The sequence below is a fragment of the Solanum verrucosum genome, unplaced genomic scaffold (assembly GCF_900185275.1).
Source record: "Solanum verrucosum unplaced genomic scaffold, falcon-dt-bn FXZP01000049.1, whole genome shotgun sequence".
Taxonomy (NCBI): domain Eukaryota; kingdom Viridiplantae; phylum Streptophyta; class Magnoliopsida; order Solanales; family Solanaceae; genus Solanum; species Solanum verrucosum.
The window spans coordinates 10,456,874-10,481,927 of NW_026020221.1; the positions used below are offsets into that span (position 1 = coordinate 10,456,874).

The window sequence follows — 25,054 nt, forward strand, 5'->3', positions numbered from 1 at the left end:
GGGTAGCTCTTCGTCACATAAGCTGATGTGGTACCCCCCCCCCCCAAATTACTTAGATGATCATTGCCACCAGATTATTACTGTTTGTAATGGGTACATAAGTGTCGTCCAAAGCTTTCATGAGGGATTGCCTGTGTAGTTGTGAGCTCATCAATACGGCCCACACAAATGTTTGATCCGGTGTTTTCTTCAGATGTTTCACGATTGAATAATCTTTCGATTGCATTTTCCTCCAGAATTCTTCCGTATTGGCCTCACTGATTGCCATTTTGATTGATCCTTTTTATGCCTCCCCCTCCACACCGGGCCAATTCTTTCGGTGTGTCACACCTACCAGATCTGATCATGCCTTGAGTGGCAGTTGTTTTGATCAAAAACTTCTCTCGAGTGGGAATTTCTCTTGGTACCAAAGTAACAACTTTCTCTAGTGTCATAATCACAAATTCATTCTTCTCTTTTTTGTATAACGAAGCCACAACTTTTTCAAGTTCATCAAGAGCAATCAGCACTATCGCCTTTGTCACGCACCACTCATCCTCCGCCTCTATCATATTGATAGTGACACCTCCGTGATTCGGCAGAGGATTAATGTTAACATTAGGTGTGCTGGTCTGAAGAGTGACCACTTTCTGGTCGATCAAATCATAGATCTTGTGCTTTAGATTGATACAGTCCTCAGTATCATGCCCAACGCTGTTGGAATGACATGCACACCTTCGGTTAGGTCTGTAAAATATGGAGGTAGTATCAACAGGCTTGGGCTCAACTGGATGAATAAAACATATTGCAGTCAATCGCTTAAACAACTTTGTTCGACTTTTAATAAGCGGCGTAAAATTCGAGCAGATTTCTTCTCAAATCTCAAGTGAGGGGGATCATAATTTCCTTGTTGATGGGGAGGCACTTGACAATAATTTGGGGAGTTTTGACTGGGAGCTTGATACCCTGGATATAAATTGGTGGGATAATTTTGTTGTGGAGTTGGTAATTCGGAGGGGTATTTTGGTAATATGGAGGTGGGATTTGATAAACTGGGGGAGGAGCTTGGTAATTTGCTTGGACATTTGCAAAGTTAGGGGCGACATTTCTATAGTAAGGAGATAGGGTTTTGTACACTGGAGGCGGAGTTTGGTATACGAGAGGCGAAGTTTGGTAAACAAGAATAGGGGTATTTTAGTAATTCGGAGGAGGGCTTTGATAACCTACCTGGACATAACAAGTCGGGTATGAACTTTGTGAAGGACAGGAACGACCTTTGTGCAGTGAACATTACCTAGAGTTTTTCTTTCCCTCAGATGAATAAGAAATAGAAGACATGTCTTCTTTCTTCTTCTTCAACAATCTCGAAGATCCAGACGAGGCAGCAACGCAAGCAATTTTCTCGATTCTTAGTCCATCTCGATAGTCTCACCAACCTTGACTATCTCTTCAAATTTTGCTCCGATGAGAAACATAAACCTATCATAATATTCGGGATCTTGAACACGCACAAATACTTCAACAATCTCTTTTTCAAACATAGGAAGTTGAACCCTAGCTGCTTCTTTTCTCCATCTATACGCATATTCTCTGTAACTTTCGGTCAATTTCTGCTTGATTTTCTCTAAAGAATAGCGATCAAGAACGATCTCTATATTTAGCCGAATCGTTCGATAAAAGCCATAACCGACGCATTCCAGCTAGGCCATTACTTTGTTTCTTGAGACGTAAATCATTCTAGTGTTTCTCCATTCATACTTTGGCAAAAGAGACGCATTAGCAAAGCTCCATTCCTTCTTGTTCCCACGATTTGGTCACAGTAGGCCCTCAGGTGCGCTAAAGGATTCCCTATTTCTCCAAAAATGTCAAATTTTGGTACTTTAAACCCTTTCGAGAGGTCCAGATTCTGATGGATGCACAGATACTTGTAACTCAACCCAACAACCTCAGAAATATAGTGCAACTCCTTCATGGCTTTCCTGATCTCTTCTTTCATATTCAACTTGGTTACCTCTTTCTTTGCCCTCCACTCTCTCTCTTGTTCCTCATAGTGAACAAATTCGGAACAGTTGGCATAGGGTTCATTTGGGATTAGGATTTGGAAAGTAGTCTTTTGAGGCAAGGGTGGAACAATGGAGGGATTTTGGGTATTTTAAAGGGCTTGGTAATTTTGGGGGAATGTTTGGGGGTTGGAATGTTGATTTTAGTGATGGGAAAAGGTTTGCGGATTGTTAAAATTTTGGCTTTCTGAGGAGGAGGGAAGGTTTGAAACTTAGTATTTTGAGGGTAAGGTGGCGTTTGGTAGGAAGCGGAGGCGTGATGGGTATTTGAGGCCGTTAGATCAATGATGGGGGGATTTTGAGCGGGGTTAGAGGGTGGGTTTTCGACATGTTCTGTACTTGAATTCGGAGGAGGGAAATAGAGTGGAGGCCTTCCTTGCTTGGAGGGTTGACAACGAAAACTCTATTCGATAAATCTTGTTTCATCTGCATCTCAACCTTAAATATCTGCAATCTGTAGCATCAATTGCATAATCAATTCATTTTGTTCAGCGGCAAAGGGCTGTCGTCGAACTAAAATAACCTCAGTTAGGCCAATCTCGTCATTGTTGTCACCCATTGTTGCTTTTCCTTTTCGAGAATTCTGAGTAATGAAGGATTTTTGGGGGCTTTTGATCTTGTAAAGTAAGGATGTTCAGCCAGCTTATCGACACAGATCAGTTCTAAGTACCTGTAGAAGAAAAACAACTCAAAGGCAAATCTGTTAGTTTTAATTCATGACAACACGATACAAAATATCACATAGAAGGCATATAAACACATACAAGTTGCTTTGTTTGAAGACATGTTAACCCACGAGTAACAGAAATTGATTTAAATAAGCATAAATTTGTTCATTTGATTTTGAGACTAGTGAATCAGAAAGGTTGACTTGTGTTGAGCTAAGGTCTTCTTGTTGCATCTCTCAACGTCTGTTGATGTGAACTCAATGTTTTCTTGTAGAATGATGGGGGGGAAAGAAAATTTTAAAAGGATAGGGGATGGGCGTTGAAAGGCTTCTTCTTTGAAACAACCAAAGTTTTCTTTTGTCTGCATCTTCAACAATAACGGGGAGGATACTTGACTTGGATCCTTCCTTTATTTATCAGTGACTTCACATCATAACAGAATGAGAGGCATTTTTCAATATTGTGATCCCCCGTGCCGTAATAAGGGCAAGCTTCAATGTTTTCACCTCGCAAAGACCACTATTGCCTTCTTTTTGGTAGGGCTTAGGATCCTGCCTCGAACCAACTTAAAGTAGATACTCTGCCGCAAATCTTCAAAAGGTGTGAAATAGTGATATCAAAACAAAGTACGTTATGAGACCGGCATACCAGACTCTGGTTGGTCACAAGTAAGGATAGTGTGGGCACCCAACAAATAGTTAATTTTCTCGGTGTTGATCAGGTCATGGATCGCAGTCCTCAACTACACACATTCTTCTGTAGTGTGCCCTTTTTGGTCTTTGTGATAAGCACATGTCTTATGTGCGTCTTTAGGTTCAACCTAGGAAGTGATCCCCTCGAAGGGATTTAGGATGCCTAAGGCCTCAAGAGTCTCGTAAATGAAAGCACATGGAACTAGTTCTGCCCCCTACGTTATGGTTTTGACAATATGCTAAGAGGGTGATCTTTTCGTCCCCATTTTTCAATCGTCCTAAGAAAGGAGTCGTGTCATCACTTCTTCCTTGGGTTTCCTTTCAGCAACTTCAGGTTTAATGTCTTCGAGAGTGGTGACATTAACCTCTTCTTTAAGGAAAAGGTATTTTTCGCGTAGCCTCTTAATCTCAAGTGTTGTGTCTTTTTTCTTCTTTAGTGTCCTAGTTATCTCTTCGTCCACCATAGTCAATCTTATTTTTTTGGCTGCAATATCCATGTCTATTGCAGCACTTTTGGCCAATGCGACTGCATTGGAGAAGTATACTTCTATAGTCCTTTCCTCATCCTTTTAGATCTCCTGGTTGATCCGGTGCAGTTTCAACATCAATTCTTCCTCAGTCAGTTCAACCTAATCATTATGGATTTTGTCAATCTTAGCGGTAATTCAAACTTTCCTGAGATGATAGAGTAATGTTTTAGGATTTGGTAGTGGAATTTAGTTTTGACTGAGAAACTCAAGACTCGAAGAATTTTTTGGTCATACATTGAGATAGTGTCTTGTGAAGATTTTCGGAATATTTTTGGAAAGGGGTGGACTAAAATGTCCTCATTCAAAGCAACAATATCACATAAACTATTGAAGCACACAAGCGGATATCACGCGTCCTAAACAAGTGGGGGACCCTTTGTGCCAAGGGTAGGCCTACCATATTTGAAAGAAGTATGTGTAGAATTAAACCGTTTCATTACCCTGAAATTTTTTTTGCATATATATACAAGGTTCAAAAAGTGAAAACAAACGGGGGAAAATTGGGAATAAATGAGAAATATAAAAGGAAAGGCCCACACAGGGGTCATTTGAAAGAAGTGTTGAAATACAATAAAAACAAGCCCACACAGGGGAAAATAATCGCCAAATGCATAAGAAAAACCCACACAGAGGTGTAATGACCCTTCTAGTCATTTCTGTGTTTTGCCTTTTGTGTGTCGTTTAGAGCGTTCCTGTAGCGACCCCAAGTCATTTATGACTTGCTGGGACTGACAGTTCAGTCACCTGGTCATTCGTTTGGTTATTGTGCGAGTTTAGTGTTTTTAGAGCTTATGAACCTTGAATGATCATTTTCGATCAAAATTCAAGAATATGACATCGAAATCCAATTCTGACGATTCCATCAGCTCCGGAACGATCATTTTAGTCTAGAAGCATGGTCAGCATGACTTCCGATGTTTTCACTGTAAGTCGGTGCGATTAGGCGTTTTAACTTTAAGTTTAAGCCTAAGTTTGACTTTAGTCAACATTCTGCGTAAACGCGCACGGATGAGAATTCCGTCAGCATGGTTAGCTCTGAAATGTCGAGTTTGGTCTAGATTGACCCTTCTTTTGTGTCCCAAGGTTTCTGATATTTTTCCGAGTCTTTTTCTGGTTTTTAACTTAAAATGACGTTTGGGTGTGGGACCCACTTTTTTATCAAAATGACCTCATATGGAAATTTTGACTGTGTCATTAAGTCTGGAATATCAATTTTGGTATGGTTGCATATCTCGTTTGTGTTCACGGAGTTCCTAACGAGTTCGAATCTCCCCGTTAGAGAGCTTAAAAAATAGGAAAAGTTGAAATCTGGTGCAGCCAGGGGGGGATCTACGTAGAGCGTGCCGGGTGCTCAAGCACCCATTGACCCCGACAAAATTTTTGTATATTTATATAGAAAATCTGCAAAAATGAATATATAATAGATATCAGCACCCATTAACATTTTGAACAAAAGCACTGATGGGTGCTTTGGTTTAGGGTCCCGATCTTAAAAGTCAAGCGTGTGGGGCTATAGGTTGAGGGATCGATTCTCCCCAGCAGCAGCGCAGCCCATTTTTTTCTCCATAAATTATACATTTTTCATAATTAGATCTCAACCTTTTACAACATTCATAAATGTTCTTCCATAGTCTTTTTTAGCTGGATTTGACCACACTACATAATTTACGTTGGAAGTTATATCTCATTCTTGAAAATTAATTGATGAAGCCTTAGTAATCTTTAGAAACATATCTCTCATTCACATCATGTATTTTCTTGTACATAAAATAAATTATTATTTATAATATCATATTAAAATGCATTTCAAATTGATTCATGAGAAATTATATTTGAATGTTTTGAAAAAGACATTTGTAATTTCTCATGAATCAATTTGAATTGCATTATATTAGCCCAAATTTAAAATGGGATGAAATAAACAGATCAAATGAGTCCATATAATAAAATAAGCGGATTATAAACTTGTCCAAACATAAATGAATTAGACTGATCATGAATATTTGGACTGATTTTGCCCACCCCTACCAAAGACTAATTTGCCTGACTCATGAGTTAACAGTAGGTGATCAACATCTGATATAACATTTAAAATTTTATTTGCAAATTATGTATCAATATGTATAGATACAAAAACAAAAATAACCTTTAGCGAGAATTAATTAACGATAATAGCTTAATTACTGCTAGATGTGTATTTTTAGCGGCAATTAGCACTTCTTGATGTTACATTTTCATTAATGGTAGATACTTTCCTGGAAAGTCCAAGCGTAAATCTCTTGATGTTATATATTCTCATCATTTGTGTGTTGATATTTGTTATGTCTTTATTAATTTACATCTTCAAGAGCCTAATAACTGTTTTAATGTTGTACTAGTGACTTACTTCTTGGTATGACTAGCTTGAATTCAGTTAGTTCATTTGCTAGTTTTGATAAGAACAGGATACTGATATTGACTGAGTATTATAAAAATGAGTTTGATAGCAATAAGCTTCGAGATCTCAGTTGTTAGCTTGATAATTTTATAGTTTATGCTCGTAATTTTGATAAGAGGTTCTTCAACTTGAAGAGAATTAGTGACTTTGCTAAAGTATTGGTGAAGTCAAATCTGTATCAAACTTGGCTACTTGTTTATTTGCTTATCAATTTGACTCTTATTCTTCGTGTTGCTACTGTTTCTGTGGAACGAGCTTTTTCATCCATGAAGTACATCAAAAATGAATTTCGTAATAGTATAGGTGATGAATTTTTTAATGATTATGTTGTGCTCATTTCCTTAACATAAAAATAAATGAGGAAAGCTTGCAAGAGTAAATTATTAGTTATAATTGGTAAGAGAAGCTAGGAAAATTTGGACTTCATTTCTTAGTTTTTCTAAGAAATGAAGAGTTTTTAACTATAACGTTTAAATAGTTGTACACTTATACAGTTATACAATGCATTTATAGTAACTTTATAATAAGAGAAGTGAGCACCCACGAGCCTAAGACCCTGGATCCGCCACTGGGTGCATCCCTTTTAGTGACCAGATTTTGGGATTGTTAGCGACCAGATTCGTCTTTTAAAAGCCTCATTTTAGCCTCATTTCTCAACTTCAAACCTTTATAACTCTCTCATTTCAAGTCCAACTTTAGAGATTCTTGGGGCTATCTTGGGTGGTTTTTCGACGAGAACGTGTTGGTGTGGTTGGAATTCATATATGAAGCTTCGTTTGAGGTAATAATTATGATTTAGTTGCTGTCATAGCTCATTTTCGAGCTCAATTTTTGGGAAATTTTGAAAGATGATTTCTTGGCCATTTTAGGCCCTAATTTGGTGATTCAAGAGCCTAGATTGTGGAGTTTTTCGTGAGGATCGTCGTGGTGTGGTTGGTTTAAGCAGTTGGACCCTCGTTTCTGGTAATTTCTTGTAAATAGTTGCTGCCATTGTTGCTTTTTGTAATGTAATTTTGGGTTTATCGTTGCATGTTCATGTTGGGACTGTTCTGAGCCCCGAATTGTGTTACAATTTGAAACAGAAGTTCAGGGAGCTGTTTAGAACCTATTTTTTGGGTTAATTTTGGAATTTTCAATGCGGGTCCCACTTTCACCATTTTGACCCCGAAATTGGTCTGTCTCAGTTTCTTACAGTTTTAGTGTCAAAACGACAGTACTAATGTTGTGATCCTATAATTGATAGAGTGTCAGCGTTCAAAGGTCGTTCGGGAAGGAAAAGCTCTGGCACAGTGATTTGGAGCGCGCGCGGTATACCTTCAAGTAGGCTACGGCTTCCTTTTTATTAGATTGAGATTAATTGTGTAAAAGCATGTCGATTGGAGTGAATTGGGGATGGGTGTTAGTTTCCTACTTTACTTTGATTAGATACCTTATGTTAGGATCGATTGGCCATATTACAGGTGTAGTACCATGTTAACCGGTTTAGCAAAGTTGCATGCTTATGTGTTAAATGCTATTGTATTCTTGGATGTTATGTGTTCGTATGCTTGTTCATCCTTAATCGTAAGAATGATGTCCTTAGAGTAAGTTAGGATAGCATTGCCTTAGACTTATGGCCCATGTGGGCTGGATAGAATTGACTTTCTGCCGACATCGTTCGGATGACTTAGCTCCTTGTAGACTGGAGTACCAGACTTGAGTTTGATAGTTTGATCCATAGATTAGGCGTTATAGCTGCTTGCTGCACTTCTGTATCATCTCCCTCTAATTTTGCGGTTCTGACGCGTTCTCTAAGGTTTAGCGAATTACTAAAGGTGTGGGATTGAGATAGTATAGGCTTGGAGCCTTTTCTGTGATTTCTTAGAGTGGACGGCATTCCATGATGGATGTTGTTAGATTGGATCCTATTGGACATACCATCACCCCCGGGGTCTTTCTTTCTAGCTGGGCTGGGAGCGTATCGCTGGCTGGGTACACTTGGTGATTTCAGCGATCGCCCCCAGGCCTCTCTTTCTAGCTGGGCTGGGAGTATGTTGTTGGCTGGTTGTCCCCGGGTCACTTTTCTAGCTGGGTTGGGAGTTGACTGCATGGTAGGACAACTTGTGATATCTACCTTACCCCCGGGTCCCTCTTTCTAGCTGGGCTGGGAGTAGATTGTATGGTTGGGTGCCCCCTATGGTCACTCTTTCTAGCTGGGCTAGGACTGCACTGCTGGTTGGGTAGAGTCTAATGTATTATCATGGTTACTTTAGGCTGGATGCCCGGTTTTCTTCTTTCTCATTAGACTTAGTTATTTTGTGTACCTGTCGGGCTTATGAGGGTTCATTCAGGTTTTATTTAAACTTGCGTACAAGTGTACCTTCTGGGCTTATGGGGTCCAGTGAGGTTTAGTTTAGTTGTACTTAGTTTATTTCTGGTATGCTCGAGTGCTTTCTTTTCATATCTGTTTTGACCTCTCTGTGTCTAAATTCTATCCTTTCTTATTTGTTTTACCCTTTTTGCTCAGTCGGCCTTTGATGCCTACTAAGTACCTGTTGTTTTGGTACTCATGCTACACTCTGCATCTATTTCGTGATGCAGGTCCCAGTACCAGTTACCAGCAGTTATGCCTTCTTTTGCAGCTCTGACTCGAAGACGAGGGTGAGCACTTGGCATTTTGGGTTTGTTTTGTCTCCTTCTTTTGCTTTAACTAGTCTCGTTGCTTTTGAGACACATTTTGTCGTGGTCCACTTTTGGGACTTGTACTCTTTATTAGATAGCTCTGTACTAGTGACTTCCAGGTTCTGTGAGGGATTTATGTATATATTTATTTTGGTTTGTTCCGCCTTGTTGTCCTTGTTTAGATTATTATTTTCGCTAGTTTCTGCTCGTACGCTCATTACTTGATGTTCTAGGTTACGGGTTGGCTTACCTACTGGTGGGGTATAGTAGGTACTATCATGACACGAGAAATCGAGTCATGACAAGTTTGTATCAGTGCCCAAGGTTCATCGGTCTCACTTGTACAGAGCTAACGTCTAGTAGAGTCCTGCGGATCGGTGCGGAGACGTCCGTATCTTATCTTCGGGAGTCTACAGGATGCCTTTAGGAAGATTTCCTCTTTTGTTTTACTTTCGTGGAGCATGTGTCTTATTGGTTTCTTGAAATATCACTTGTTTCACTATTTCCCAGAATGGCTTGCTTGCGAGGTGGCTCGGCCAGAGATGATGCACCCAGCCCTGTAAATAGAGCCCCAGCTTGGGGTAGACGCCGACCCCGAGGTCAAGGTTGGGCTGCAGCTCCAGCCCGAGAGAGAGTAAAGAATCCCGATCCAATAGCGGACCCTCCAACAACTCATATACTAGCTTTGCCGGTGGGGCCGGGGCCAGCCCAACTGCCACCCAGACCAATTCTGACTCCAAATTTTCAGGCCGCTATTGCACAGCTCTTGGGTGTGCTTGGGGGTATGCAACAGCCACCCACCCTAGCTACATCAGCATCAGTACCGCAGGATCAGCCTACAGTGAGGGCACCTCAGGTCCAGGTACCAACTGAGGGAGTACAGCCCTTGGCAGCGGACAGACTTATGTTGCTCGAGGACCAGAAGATGTTTGGTGTGTTTCTCACATTGACACCACCGAGGTTTTCTGGGATTGTGGGGGAGGATGTCCACGAGTTTCTTACTACTTGTCGTGAGAGGCTTCGCACTTTGGGTCTAGTGGAGTCTAGAGGGGCCGACTTCATTACTTACCAGCTAGATGGTCCCGCTAGGCAGTGGTGGCGTACGTTTATGCAAACCAGGCCAGTTAATCTCTACCGGTGTCATGGGATGAGTTTTTTGAGATCTTCTTGGCCAAGTTATCCCTCATAGCGTTAGAGACCGCCTCAGGGATCAGTTTTGCAGGTTGGAGCATATTATTGGCAGAGTACGAAACTGTGTTCCACGAGCTTTCCCATCATTCGGAGATAATATTACCTACGTAGGAGGAGAGGGTTAGGTATTTTGTCTGTGGGTTGAGATTACAGCTTCGGCTTGAGACTCAATCTTTGCTTTCTGCAGGTCGATCCTTTTTAAACGTGGTTAACCATGCCAATACTATGGAGAATCTTCATCGTGAGGCACAAGGGGGAAGCGAGAAGAGGGATAGGCATGAGGGAAGCTACAGTGACTCTCTCCCCAGGTTTAGGGATTATCATGACAGGACCGGACGACGGTTTCGACAAGATCAGCCTAGCCGGCCTACTCAGGCCTCTCTTCAGGCATCAGATAGTGGTCAGAGCGAGGCCAGTTCGAGTCAGGGTTGTGAGGTGTTTCAATCGAGTTCTTCAAGCCATGGTGGCCATTCTTCTAGGAGTCCCTCTCGGCAGGGTTGCTATGAGTATGGTGAGATGGGTCATTGGGCCAGGGACTGCCCTCAGCATAGTCAAATTGATCTCGCTTCTCAGGCAGCTCCCCCATCTTTACCAGCACCTCCAGCTAGAGGTCGTGGTCAGGGTCAGGACCGTAGAGGTGTTCATCAGGGTATACGGGGTGGTCCTTAAGGAGGCAAGTCAGGTGGTAGGTTTGATGGTTGGGGTAGAGGCGTACATATCCATTTCTATGCAGCTCTAGCGAGGCTGAGGCTGAGGCATCAGATGATGTGATCATAGGTACGATTCTTTTATGCCAGCAGCCCGCCTTGGCTTTATTTGATCCGGGCTCTACTTTTTCGTATGTTTCTGCTTACTATGCCTCTCGCTTGAGTATGATTTCTGAGACTCTAGTATTGACGTTTTGTGTGTCGACCCCCATTGGTGAGTCTTTAGTAGTGGATCAGGTATTTCGATCTTTCTTAGTTACTATCCAAGGGCGTGACACCCGGGCTGACCTTATATTGCTTGACATGGTTGATTTCGACGTGATTCTGGGCATGGACTGGTTATCCCCTTATCGCGCTATTTTAGATTGCTTCTCTAAGACTGTTACCTTAGCCATTCATGGTATTCCTCTGGTGGTGTGGTAGGGATCTTGTAGTAGCACACTAGTTGGGGTTATCTCTTTTATTCGGGATAAGAGGATAGTGGCTAGCGGATGCTTACCATATTTGGCCTATGTGCGTGGTCATTTCATGTTGTTCATGACTTCTTAGATGTGTTTCTTACCTACCTACCTAGACTACCCCCAGAGCGTGATATTGATTTTCCGATTGAGCTTGAGTCGGGTGCTCGGCCTATTTCTATTCCACCATATCGAATGTCTCATGTAGATCTCAAGGAGCTTAGTGTTCAGCTTCAGGATCTCTTGGGTAAATGATTTATCAGACCTAGTGTATCACCTTGGGGCACTCCCATTTTTTTGTAAAGAAAAAAGACGGTACGATGCACATGTGCATTGACTATAGATAGTTGTATAAGGTGACGGTGAAGAATCGATATCCTCTGCCTAGGATTGATGACCTATTTGACCAGCTACATGGAGCTTCAGTGTTCTCTAAGATTGATTTGAGGTACGGTTACCACCAGTTGAGGATTAGGGCAGCGAACATCCCTAAGACTGCATTTAGGACCCGTTATGGCCATTATGAGTTCTTGGTGATGTCTTTTGGGTTGACTAATGCCCCAGCTGCCTTTATGGACTTGATGACGTGCGTGTTCAGGCCTTATCTTTATCCATTCATCACAGTCTTCATTGATTGCATTTTGATATACTCGTGGAGTAGGGGTGATCATTAGCAACATTTGAGAGTTGTACTCCAGACTTTGAGAGATCAGCGGTTTTATGCCAAGTTCTCAAAGTGCCAGTTTTGGTTAGACTCTGTAGCATTCTTGTGGCACGTTGTGTCCAAGGAGGGCAATATGGTAGATCCAGTGAAGATTGAGGCTATTCGTGATTGGGCTAGGCCCACCTCAGTTACTAAGATTCAGAGCTTCATCGGACTAGCAGTCTATTACAGATGATTTGTAGAGGGTTTCTTTACCTTGGTAGCACCTCTGACCGATTAACTCGTGTTGATGTTCCCTCTGTTTGGTCAGAGAAGTGTGAGGCGAGCTTTTTGAGGCTCCAGGAGTTATTGACCACCGCTTTTATATTGACTCTTCTAGTTGGGGGAAAGGGTTTCACGTTTTATTGTGACGCATCTGGCGTTAGTTTAGGTTCTGTATTGATGCAACAGAGCCGGATTATTGCTTATGTATCGAGGTAGCTTAAGATCCATGAGCGCAACTACCCCACCCATGACTTGGAGTTGGAAGCGGTAGTTTTTACACTTAAGATTTGGAGGCACTTATTGTATAGAGTTCAATGTGATATATATATCGATCATAGGAGTCTTTAGTACATCATGAGCAATAGGGACCTTAATTCAAGGCAGCGTCGTTGGATTGAGCTCCTGAAGGACTACGACCTCTCTATTCTTTATCATTCGAGCAATGCGAATGTGGTAGCGGACACCTTGAGCCGGAAGGTGGTGAGTATGGGTAGTTTAGCCTTCTTATCTGTTGAGGAGCGACCCTTGGCTTTGGACATTCAGTTCTTAGCCAATAGCATGGTTCGCTTGGATATCTCATATTCTAGACGCGTCTTGGCCTCTATATGGGAGTTCAGTCCTTTTTGCTTGATAGGATCCATGGTTATCAGTATGGGGATGAGGCATTGGTGGCCCATAGAGATCAATTGTTAGCGGGTGATGGTGATCAGGCTACCGTAGATCCCGATGAAGTGTTGATATTCGTCGGCCGCATCTGTGTTCCAAGTGTTTGGGATTTGATACGATTGATACTTTGTGAGGCCCATGAGTGTAGATACTCTAACCATCCGGGCACAGCGAAAATGTATCATGATTTAAGGCAGCATTACTGGTGGAGTGGCATGAGGAGACTTTGTTTCCCGTTGCTTGTGCTGCCAGCAGGTAAAGGCCGAGCATTTGAGGCCTGGTAGTAAGTTTCAGAGATTACCCATTCTGGAGTGGAAGTGGGATCGCATTACTATGAATTTTGTGGCTAGCCTACCGCGGACTTCTAGAGGTGTTGATAGCATTTGGGTCATTGTTGATCGATTGACCAAGTCAACATATTTCATTCCTATTCAGTCTTCATTTAGAGCCGAGAGGTTGGCTCCTATCTACATTCGAGAGGTGGTTCGACTTCATGGGGTGCCAGTTTCTATTATATCAGATCGGGGCTTTCAGTTCACGTCTAGCTTTTGGAGGACCTTTCAGGATGAATTGGGCACTCGGTTGACCTTAGCACAACTTTCCACCCGCAGACTAATGGTCAGTCCGAGCATACTATTCAGGTCCTTGAGGATATGTTGTGGGCTTGTATTTTGGAGTTTGGTGGTCATTGGGACCAGTTCTTGTATTTGGCGGACTTTGCGTCTAATAACAGCTACCATTCTAGCATTCAGATGGCCCCGTTCGAGGCCTTGTATGGTAGGCATTGTCGATCTCCAATGGGTTGGTTTCAGTCTACAGAGCCTAGGCCACGGGGTACGGATTTGATTTAGGAGGCTGTTACTCCCAATATACACGCAACTGTACGTGGTCACACAAGTAGTATAGATATTTCAAGAAACGAGTTATCGTTCCCAATGGACTTATGATCAACTTATATTCACTCAATTCTACAACTAAAGGTAACCAAGTAACCTTTTTAAGAGTTGTAGATTTATATAAGTATCTACTAATAATTATACACCAAATGAAAGTAACTAATTGTGAACAACTTTGATATAATATGGTTCAAGCAAGTTTAAAAACAATTCCAGGGCTGCAGCATACATTGAATATCATGCATCATATCATCGGCTTAGAATTCACTTCAGTTGTCAAATTACTGGTTTATAGGGTTGATAGTATGGTCCGGGTGGTTCGCCTCTCGCTGCCTACCCCAGTTAGCCATCTAACTACATCGTTGAGCGGGGATAAATAAACTAACTGGCGAGCATGTATATTTCATCCTATTTCGTAACCAAGCAAGATGTTCGTCTGGGCGTCACTCCTGAACACTAATCACCTCAATTTAATGGGTGGACCAAGCTCTTTATATTCTCTGGTCTATCTAATCTCTCCTCGTTCGATTTTAAGATTAGACACTAGATTTATTTTATGGTGCGCAGGCATAAAATAGTAGAACAAGAATATAGAAGTAATTGGGATTGACAACCGAAAATCAATTCATAAGGCCTCAAACATTCAGCACATAATTCATAGCTACAGCCCCGAACTAGGGCGTTTAGCTACTCATGCTATTAGAAAACAAGAAAATACTATAGTTCATGCAATTTCCGGAAAATAGAAGAGTTAAAGGATTAAGACCTTTTACAAACTTGAATTCTTGCCCTTCCACACTAGATCAAAAGTCGAACACTTTTTATGGAGCCCTAAGGATCTATTTATACTAGTAGGAAAAGTTGGGAACCAATCCCACTCAAATTAGGAATCCTATTTAATGTTAAAAACTTGGAAAAGTCAGAGAACAGGTGGCGTGTCGCGCCCCTTATCGCGCCTCAAGGTTTCTTCCCTCGTTTAGCTCCTGGCGCGCCGCGCCTAAGCAGCGCCTTTGAGGTTTCCCTTCTGGCGCATCGCACCTTTCAGTATGTCGCAACAGGCTCTCTGAGGTACCACCCGTGACGCGCCGCGCCAACCACTGGTGGTTTTTGCCTTAGCCATTTTCTTACATCTCCTTGCTCCTTCTTCCACCAAGATTTCCTGAAACAACTAGTCACATGTGTAAGGATGCAATCATCACAAGTTAAACTAAAATTCAAGCTAAGAACTCAAGATCGTCATCAAACATCATCACTTCGTGGGTCAATTTCGACTACTTAGGTATACAAATATGCCTAAGATCACCACCCCACACTTCGACTTTTTTTTGTCCTCAAACAATCTTTAAACTATCGACTCTTTTTTCACAACACTTGGTTTTATCCACCCACCTCAAAACAAACCAAACATATTTAATCATGATCTTGTATAGTTCACATTGTATGCAACAATTCACAACATTTATACTGCGTACACACATGCTCAAAGAATGACAATTTTGTTTTTTTTTTTTCGGGCTAATGCAAACTCATATCACACATCAATTAGATAATCCTACACATGCCATGAATGCCCTCACTTGTTTATGCTTAGTTAAGCCATTCACTCCAGCAATTTCAAAATCAATAAGGCCTATCTTCCTAACAAACACTCACTCTCACAAATGAAATTCTTACTTTCCTCAACATACCATAAGCTTGCCCATAGTGTATTCTTACCTTCGCATTATATTTCTCAAGGAATCAAGAGGACTTTCATTTGGTTGTAATGTCGGCTTAAGGTAAGGGAGGGAATATTTTAGAAATTATTTTAGTGACTACACCTCCCTAATGCACATGTCATTATATTGCCAACAATTTTCTTTATAGCACTTCTTTCCTCCTAGTACATACTACATGACTATTTACCCTTTTTTTTTTATATATATGCCTTTGTACTAGCCACCCAAACTATAGATTTTTAACAACCGAGTAAGGTACACATTATCCTTGATAGGATCAGGGCCAATGTTTCGAGCATAATTCTAAATTAGCCACCTCAATTTTAGTTGAGGTGCACATTGTCACTAAGGACCAGGGCCAATACAGACTTTTCTTTTTCATACAATGTAGCAATTCTCCCTTGGCTATATCAACCAACATTTTCCACCCTTCTTCTCAACATAGTGCATTAAGGATTTTTCATAGGATCAAAAAGACTTGGTCTCAAACAACAGGTTTCGGCTTATCATGTGGTTTATCAAAAAACAAGGCTAAAGGCTCAATGGGGCTTACTAGGGATGATTTCAATGGTAGGCATACAAGTAGAGGTAAGAATTGGCTATTTCAAAGAAGCACCTCAATCACATTCATTAAGTCATACAAACTACTAATTCAACACACACAAGGCAAGTTCTAGATATCAAGTTAAGAAAGAACCAATCAATTCTCCCCACACATGGCATTATGACACACAGAAGGATATATCAACCAACATGCTTCTACAACTTGCATTACGGTATCATTACACAACTAAGCCCATATATTTTTATTATGAGTCAAAACTAAGAACATAAGCTTGTTACAAGGTCAACAATTTATCGCATTCTTCCAAATATGACTACCCATGACGTTTGAATAACATTTTTTTTGACATAGTTTCAAAAGGCCAAGGTTGTTTTCTCAATCCTACTCTTCTATGTGACTAATTTTCCCTTAAGACGGTCGTCATCCATCCATCATTGGGAACTGTCACTCCTATGACGACTCTAAGACTCGATAAATCAATAAACTAGTCCTATTCGGTTCAAAGGGACAATCCTCAGTAAAAGTACCGAAAAAAAACGCTGAGGAACCCAAAAAAAACAAATTTAACTAAAAGCTACTACTAGACTCGATAAAGCAGTAAACAGTTATATACAACAGAGACATATTACCCCACCCCACACTTTAAAAATAAGCACTGTCCTCAGTGCATAATGAAAGCAAAGTATAGAGTTAGGAATACTCCCTCAGGCCTCTAGGCCTCGTTGTCGTCGTGATCAAATAACATCAAGGCATTCGCCTCCTCATCCACAGCATCATCATCCTCATCATCATCCAAAGGCTCTAAAAATGCGAGACTAGTCCGGCATAAGAAAGTTGCACTCTCAGTCAAGGGGTAGCGCTCTGCCATGGTTTCCATCTCCGCATCTGTAACTAGACGGCCACCAATCCACAGCTGCAATTTCGCCATCCCAAACATTCTTGCCATGACACTGTCATCACGGGCTTGCCTTTCTGGAGCAAACAAAACAGGTACATGGGACGTGTCTAGTGCCTTTGTGCGGGTTACATCCACTAATTTACCAGTGAGATCCGGGTGATAAGCAACAGTCAAGTCAAGTGATTCCTCCTCAATACCTTCAGCCCTCAGAAAACGGGTGATCAACCCACCGTAACAAAATTGCCACCTCAAATCGTTCCTAAATTTCATTATATTTTACCTCAGGATTGCCCCAACATTAATAGGCATTCCCTTCATCAGCATATAGACCAATACCACCCTATCCCTTATCACATCAGTCAAATGTTTAGCAGGCAAACAACACACTACATACTATCTTCAGCCACACCCGAGAAACTTGATTAAAGTTAGCAAAATGTAGGGTATTATGTTTCCCTGTATCCTTACTCCGGTCCCACCTAGCAGTCGAATCAACCCCACACAAGGTATGTCGGATATACCTATAAGGAGGTTTATCTTTCAAGTTATTAAACTCATCAGAGCCACAATTCGGGGTACCTAATAGCTCATTCAGAATTTGGGCAGAAAACTTGACATCTATCCCCCTAACAGGCACAGTCTTATATTTTGTTTCAGTTAGCCAATTAGTATAAAATTCTCTCACTAACATCAAATTGCAATCTCCTAGATTAGAAAATATAAACCGCAAACCTAACTCATGAACAACCCGATATATATCAGGAAATTGCGACTGTAACCTTACCTCATTCACAAATTCGTCGCCCATATACTTTGCTTCTCGCTGGCAATCGAACCATTCCCACCCATACCGTTCCACAGCCTTTTTGCCGAATTTTTGTACTGGTTCCTTACTGCCAGAGGACCTGGAGGCTTCCCCTTTTCTACTCCGCTTTGAACCCGCCATATTTTTGGCCTTTGGAGCCATTTCAACCTGTTAAGTAAAAAAAAAAACTAAAGAAACGGAAAAAAAAATTAGGGGGGATTCGGGTATGAACAGTGAGAAAAATGGAGAAAAAGAAAAAAATGGTGGAGGGATGATGGTTTAGAAGGGGAAGGGAAGTAACAAAATTTGAAAGTAAGTAGTGGAGGAGTAGGGAAGTGGAGAGTTTATAAATGGTGGAGGGGAAAAAGAAGAGTTTTGGTGGTTGATTTAATGGGGAAAATGGGAGTGTAAAGGAATGAGAAGAGTTAGAGAAGGAGGATGGAGAAAGGTTTGAGGGATTTGAGGGGTTGGGTCGGTTAGGATGTAGTGTACTGGGGAAAGAATGTGGGATTTGGGGGCTTTAAGGGGATAGATACTTCAAGAAACGAGTTATCGTTCCCAAGGGACTTATGATCAACTTATATTCACTAAATTCTACAACTAAAAGTAACCAAGTAACCTTTTTAAGCGTTGAAGATTTAGTTAAGTATCTACTAATAATTATGCACTAAATGAAAGTAACTAATTGTGAACAACTTTGATATAATATGGTTCAAGAAAGTTTAAAAACAATTCCAGGGCTGCAGCATACATTGAATATCATGCATCATATCATCAGCTTAGAATTCACTTCAGTTGTCAAATTACTGGTCTATAGGGTTCATAGTATGGTCCGGGTGATTCGCCTCTCGCCACCTACCCCAGTTAGCCATCTAACTACATCGTTGAGCGAGGATAAATAAACTAACTGGCGAGCATGTATATTTCATCCTATTTCATAACCAAGTAAGGTGTTCGTCTTGGCGTCACTCCTGAACACTAATCACCTCAATTTAATGGGTGGACCGAGCTCTCTATATTCTTTGGTCTATCTAATCTCTCCTCGTTCGATTTTAAGATTAGACACTAGATTTATTTTATTGTGCGCAAGCATAAAATAGTAGAACAAGAATATAGAAGTAATTGGGATTGACAACCGAAAATCAATTTATAAAGCCTCAAACATTCAGCACATAATTCATAGCTATAGCCCTAAAACTAGGGCGTTTAGCTACTCATGCTATTAGAAAACAAGAAAATACTATAGTTCATGCAATTTTCGAAAAATAGAAGAGTTAAAGGATTAAGACCTTTTACAAACTTGAATTCTTGCCCTTCCACACTAGATCAAAAGTCGAACACTTTTTATGGAGCCCTAAGGATCTATTTATACTAGTAGGAAAAGTTGGGAACCAATCCCACTCAAATTAGGAATCCTATTTAATGTTAAAAACTTGGAAAAGTCGGAGAACAGGTGGCGTGTCGCGCCCCTTAACGCGCCTCAAGGTTTCTTCCCTCGTTTAGCTCCTGGCGCGCTGTACCAAGCAGAGCGCCTGAGCAGCGCCTCTGAGGTTTCCCTTCTGGCGCGTCGCGCCTGTCAGTACGTTGCAACAGGCTCTCTGAGGTACCACCCGTGACGCGCCGCGCCAACCACTGGTGGTTTTTGCCTTAGCCATTTTCTTACATCTCCTTGCTCCTTCTTTCATCAAGATTTCCTGAAACAAATAGTCACATGTGTAAGGATGCAATCATCACAAGTTAAACTAAAATTCAAGCTAATAACTCAAGATCGTCATCAAACATCATCACTTCGTGGGCCAATTTTGACTACTTAGGTATACAAATATGCCTAAGATCAGAGGCTTTGGACCAGGTGAGAGTGATTCAGAATAGACTCAGGACGGCTCAGAGTAGGCACCAGAGTTATGTGGATCGGAGGCGTCGACCTTTGAGATTCTCTGTTGGTGATCGGATATTCCTCTGTCTGTCGCCCATGAAAGGCGTGATGAGGTTTGGGAGGCGGGGCAAGCTTAGCCCTAGGTACATTAGGCCTTTTGAGATACTCCAGACAGTTGGGGAGGTTGCTTATGAGTTGGCCCTACCTCCAGCATTTTCAGCCATCCACCCAGTTTTCGATATCTCAAGTTGTGTCGGTATGTTCCTGATGAGTCCCATGTGCTTCAGTATGATGCAATTAAGTTGGATGACCGTTTGGCATTTGTAGAGGAGCCAGTTGCCATTTTATCCAAAAATGTGAGGAGATTGTGCTCGAGAGCCATTTCTGTTGTTAAGGTCCGTTGGAGGCATCGTCCAGTCGAGGAGGCAACCAGGGAGACGGAGCAAGAGATTCAAGAGCAGTTTCCTGGCTTGTTTGAGCCTTCATGTATTTCTTGATTGTTACTTTCGCGGACGAAAGTCCTTTTTAGTAGTGGATATTGTAATGACCCTCCTGGTCATTTCTGTGTTTTGCCTTTTGTGTGTAATTTAGAGCATTCCTGTAGCGACCCCAAATCATTTATGACTTGCTGGGACTGACATTCGGTCACCTGGTTGTTTGTTTGGTTATTGTGCGAGTTTAGTGTTTTTGGAGCTTATGAACCTTGAACGATTATTTTCGATCAAAAGTACAAGAAGATGACATCGAAATCCAATTCTAACGATTCTATCAACTCTGGAAGGGTCAGTTTTGGCTAGTAGCATGGTCAGCATGACTCCCGAGGTTTTCAGTGTGAGTCGGTGCGATTAGGCGTTTTAACTTCAATTTTAAGCCTAAATTTAACTTTAGTCAACATTCTGAGTAAACGCGCTCGGATGAAAATTCCGTCAGCGCTGTTAGCTCCGGAATGTGGAGTTTGGTCTAGATTAACCCTTCTTTTGTGTCCCGAGGTTTCCGATATTTTTTTTAGCTCTTTTGTGGTTTTTGATTTAAAATGGCATTTAGGTGTGGGACCCACTTTTTGTCAAGCTGACCTCATATGGAAATTTTGAATGTGCCATTGAGTCCGAAATATCAATTTACGTATGGTTGCATATCTCGTTTGCGTGCAAGGGGTTTCGAACGAGTTCGAAGCGCCCCGTTGGAGAGCTTTAAAAATAGGAAAAGCTGAAATCTGGTGCAGCACTTTTAGCGACCAGATTTTGGGATATTTAGCGACCAAATACGTCTTTTAAAAGCCTCATTTCTCAACTTCAAACCTTCATAACTCTCTCATTTCAAGTCCAAATTTAGAGATTCTTGGGGCTATCTTGAGTTCTTTTTCGAGGAGAACGCATTGGCATGGATAGAATTCGTATTTGCAGCTTTATTGGAGTTAAGAATTATGATTTAGCTGCTACCATAGCTCATTTTCGAGCTCATTTTCGAGCTCAATTTTTGGGAAATTTTGGAAGATGATTTCTTGGCCATTTTAGGTCCAACTTTGGTGATTCAAGAGCCTAGATTGTGGGTTTTTCGTGAGGATCATCGTGGTGTGGTTGGTTTCAACAGTTGGGCCCTCGTTTCTGGTAATTCTTGTAAATAGTTGTTGTCATTATTGCTCTTTTTTAGTGTAATTTTGGGTTATTCGTTGCATGTTCGTGTTGGGACTGTTTCGAGCCCCGAATTATGTTCCAATTTGGAATAAAAGTTCGAGGAGCTGTTTAGAACCTATTTTTGGGGTTGATTCCAGAATTTCAGCGCGGGTCCCACTTTCCCCATTTTTACCCCGAAATTGGTCCATCTCCGTTTCTTGCTATTTAAGTGTCAAAATGACCTTACTAACGTTGTGATCCTATATTTGATAGAGTGACAGCGTTCAAAGGTCGTACGGGAATAAAAAGCTCCGACAAAGTGATTTGGAGCGCGCGATCGGCCTACAGGTAGGCTACAGCTTCTTTTTTATTAGATTGAGCTTAATTGTGTAAAAGCATGTCGATTGGAGTGAATTGGAGGTGGGTACCAGTTTCCTACTTTACTTTGATTAGATACCTTATGTTAGGATTGATTGGTCATATTTCGAGTGTAGTACCATGTTAACCGGTTTAGTATAGTTGCATGTTTATGTGCTAAATGTTATTGTATGCTTAGATGCTATGTGTTGTATATTTGTTCATCCTTAACCGTAAGCATGATGTCCTTAGTCTAGGTTAGGCTAGCATTGCCTTAGACTTATGGCTCGTGTGGGCTGGATAGCCTGACCTTCTGTCGACGTCATTTGGATGACTTAGCTCTTTGTAGACTGGAGTAGGAGACTTGAGTCTGATAGTTTGAGCCTTAGATTAGGCCCTATCGCTGCTTGTTGCACTTTTGTATCTTCTCCCTCTAGTTCTGTGATTCTGACGCATTCTCGAAGGATCAGTGCATCACTAAAGGCGTGGGATTGAGATAGTATAGGCTTGGAGACTTTTCTGTGATTTTTTAGAGTGTACGGTGTTCCACGATGGTTGTTACTGGATTGGATCCTATTGGAGATGTCATCACCCCTGGGCCTTTCTTTCTAGCTGGGTTAGGAGTGTGCTGCTGGCTGGGTGTCCCCAGGTCGCTCTTTCTAGCTGGGCTGGGAGTTGACTGCATGGTAGGATGACTCGCGATATCTACCTCACCCCCGGGCCCTCTTTCTAACTGGGCTGGGAGTGGACTGTATGGTTGGGTGCCCCTAGGGTCACTCTTTCTAGTTGGGATGGGAGTGCACTACTTGTTGGGTGGAATCTGATGGATTATCTTGGTTACTTTAGGCTGGGATCCCGATTTTCTTCTTTCTCAATAGATTAGCTATTATGTGTACATGTCGGGCTTATGGGGGTTTGTTCAGGTTTTATTTAAACTGGCATACGAGTGTACCTTCTGGGCTTATGGGGTCTAGTTAGGTTTAGTTTAGTTGTACTTAGTTTATTTCTGGTATGCTCGTATGCTTTCTTTTCATATCCGTTTTGACCTCTCTGTGTCTAGATTCTATCATTTCTTATATTTTTACCCTTTTTACTCAGTCGACCTTTTGATGCCTATTGAGTACCTATTGTTTTGGTACTCATGCTACACTCTGCATCTATTTCGTGATGCAGGTCCCAGTACCAGTTACAGTGGTGATTGGTTCCAGCCTTCTTTTGCATTTGTGACTCGGAGACGAGGGTGAGCACTTGGCGTTTTGGGTTTGTTATGTCTCCTTCTTTTGTTTTAGCTAGTCTTGTTGCTTCTGAGACACGTTTTGTTGTGGTCCACTTTTGGGACTTGTACTCTTTATTAGATAGCTCTGTACTAGTGACTACCAGGTTCTGGGAGGGATTTCTGTATATATTTATTTTGGTTTGTTCTGCCTTGTTGTCCTTGTTTAGATTATTATTTTCGCTAGTTTCTGCCCTTACAATCATTATTTGATGTTTTGGGTTACGGGTTGGCTTACTTACTGGTGGGATATAGTAGGTGTCATCATGACTCGAGAAATCAGGTCGTGACAAGGGTTTAGGGGCAAAGTCCACTAAAAGGTCCCCGATGGTTCATTCTCTGATCTTCTCTTCATGTTTTTTCCCATGACCTGCTAAAACCTGTACTGAGTCATTAGCCAATATTCGTCATATTGGCGCCCTTTTTCTTCCCAATTCTCAAACTGCATGTCTCTTCTCCGATCTTCCATCCATGAGGTAAGTTTCCCAGATTGCTTCTTAAGCTCTCTAATTCTTGGGTTAAACTCTCAATGGTGTATTTATCCTCCTCTAGCTTTCGGAGGAATTCCCTTTGCATCTCCCGAGCTTCGCTTCTAACTTGTATTATTTCTATCAGGTCCTCAGATTTTTTGTCCTCCAAGCTACGATAGATGTTTGGAACTGGGAAGGAAAGGCCTTGCACATCCTTTTTTTCAGCCAAGCTTTGTAATTTTCCACGTACCCGGCATTAAATCAACCCGTGGCAAGGGTTTTGTCATTCGTTCGCACTGTTTTCTGTCATTCCATCAACATCTATTTATCATTAGGGACTCTATCATCCCCGTGGTCGAACACATAGATATGGTAATTTTCGTTCGGAGGTAAGGTTTTTTTTCTCCAAAACTACCTCAGGACCCGGATGGGTGCATACAGGAGGATACCCCGAATGCCTTGTAGATGTAGTACAACCTCTTTTGAGATGAATCGGTCAAACATCCACTGGATATCGTCATAACTCAGAGAAACTCTGAGCCCATCCTACTCTGGTTCTCCAATTGAGGTCTCCCAAGAACAACATCTCGTTAAAATGCTTAAGAGCGAAGCTTTTGAGTCTCGTGTACCTTCAACAAGTGACTCAATATCCACCATTGGAGAAGGAGGTTACAACCCTAAAAGTAACTATGTTCGTTCTTGCACCTTCCCAGAGCACGGTACATGTTGGATAGGATGACAGGTGCGATGGGATAATACTTCACTTGCCCTTGGTTTTCGTGTCTATGGAACAGAGTGTCTACAAACATGATTATCCGAGTATTGATAGTGAGGCTCGGGGCCTGGAGGAACACCATAGTACCTTACAATGCGATAGTGAACGCCAGGGGTCTGGTTTCGTCCCATTCTCTGAAAGTCTTGAACTCTTGGTTAAACTTTACATAAAAGCTCGCATGCCCAAATCTGACATAGAGATCTCTGAAAGCCATGCTTGACCCCTTGACCTAGTGGGCATATTCCATTCTTAAACTAAGGCATTTTACAATGTCCTCGATGGTAAGCTTATTAGGGATTAGGATGTTCTCCTGTCCTCTTGCTCTTCTTTCTAGCCATGTGCCTACAGTGTCTATACCATCCTGAATTTTCTCGATTGTCGGGGTGATTTCCATTATTCCAAATCAGAACACCATTTTCTCGTTGTCCCAATAGTCGGTGAGGACTTCGATCAATTTGAGCCAACCAACCATGTCTATGAGTTCAGTTAATGCCCCTATATATTTGTTGAGTTCCCTTCTATAAAGCTCGTTGAGATCATAGTACCACAACGTAAGCATTTCTGGTGCACTCATGACCATGTCAAACTTGAGAAATTCAGTCATACCTACAAATAAAACACGAATACGATCCCCCCCCCAAAAGGTAACAATTAGGTTTCTACACACACATCTTTCAAATATCAAATAAAATGATATGTTGTTAGGTCGTACACCTTGGACATGCTTTTTGGCGGTTTTACTAATGGACTTAATACGCCTTGGGTACTAATCCGTCTTAGGCTAATGCTTAAGTTTGGTTTTGGTTTTGCTCTACTCTAGTGCTGTTTGTT

The 25,054-nt window shown here is 41.5% G+C and overlaps 1 protein-coding gene and 1 pseudogene across 1 annotated transcript in view; one reads left to right on the forward strand and one right to left on the reverse strand.

The window, feature by feature from the left end:
* Positions 1-25,054, reverse strand: part of LOC125831174 (ethanolamine-phosphate cytidylyltransferase-like) — a 912,135-nt gene that overhangs the window by 477,797 nt on the left and 409,284 nt on the right. The window lies entirely within an intron of this gene.
* On the forward strand, positions 4,038-24,443 carry LOC125831533 (uncharacterized; annotated as a pseudogene).